The 813-nt window shown below is 49.4% G+C and overlaps 3 non-coding genes across 3 annotated transcripts; all 3 read right to left on the bottom strand.

Annotated features, from left to right (window-relative positions):
• Positions 1 to 172: 172 nt before the first annotated feature.
• Positions 173 to 255, bottom strand: Pmar_PMAR025761. Its single transcript has one exon. It is a non-coding gene; the product is annotated as a tRNA-Tyr (tRNA).
• Positions 256 to 410: 155 nt separating this feature from the next.
• Positions 411 to 483, bottom strand: Pmar_PMAR025762. Its single transcript has one exon. It is a non-coding gene; the product is annotated as a tRNA-Asn (tRNA).
• A 173-nt stretch (positions 484 to 656) lies between these two features.
• Positions 657 to 729, bottom strand: Pmar_PMAR025763. The gene has a single exon. It is a non-coding gene; the product is annotated as a tRNA-Lys (tRNA).
• Between the last annotated feature and the right edge of the window lie 84 nt (positions 730 to 813).

Here is an 813-nt window from a genome sequence, read left to right on the forward strand (position 1 = left end):
CCGAAACCCGAAACCCGAAACCCGAAACCCGAAACCCGAAACCCGAAACCCGAAACCCGAAACCCGAAACCCGAAACCCGAAACCCGAAACCCGAAACCCGAAACCCGAAACCCGAAACCCGAAACCCGAAACCCGAAACTTCAGCGTGGCCGGAATATCGAATAAAATACATCCGGCAACCCGGAATCGAACCAGGGACCATCCGATTACTTAATCACTACAGTCGGACGCTCTACCAACTGAGCTATTGCCGGTCAACCTTGCATGTCATCGAGATATCCTCTGCTCCCCGATAGCATTTGAATTTCATTTTAGTCACTACTGGTGCGTCTTTGGTACATGTATAGCGCGGTGAATGCAAGAATGAATCGTTTACACGTGCTCCAACTCAAAAAGTGATCTCATCAAGCGCTCCACGATGGGTTCGAACCACCGACCTTGTGGTTAACAGCCACACGCTCTGCCTACTGAGCTAGCGGAGCAACAACGTAAACTATCAATTCCCCAAGTTGTTCTCCTCGATGACTCACATGAGTCAATTTCCTTCGGTCATGACCTTAGGTCACCTTACCCGAGCAGAATGCTATAGTATCCAAATTGACAATTTTACCCACTGCCCTAATGGGCCATAAACATAAAGTTCAATTGTAAATTACACCCACCGTGGGGCTCGAACCCACGACCACAAGGTTAAGAGCCTTGCGCTCTACCGACTGAGCTAGACGGGCAGAATGAACGCTCGGGTATACTGATACTCAGTTGACTCTTGTTGCGCATGTGGTATCCGAGACGATTAGTGGTCTCTAGCTGTC

Source organism: Perkinsus marinus (assembly GCF_000006405.1).
Source record: "Perkinsus marinus ATCC 50983 genomic scaffold scf_1104296949980, whole genome shotgun sequence".
Taxonomy (NCBI): domain Eukaryota; phylum Perkinsozoa; order Perkinsida; family Perkinsidae; genus Perkinsus; species Perkinsus marinus.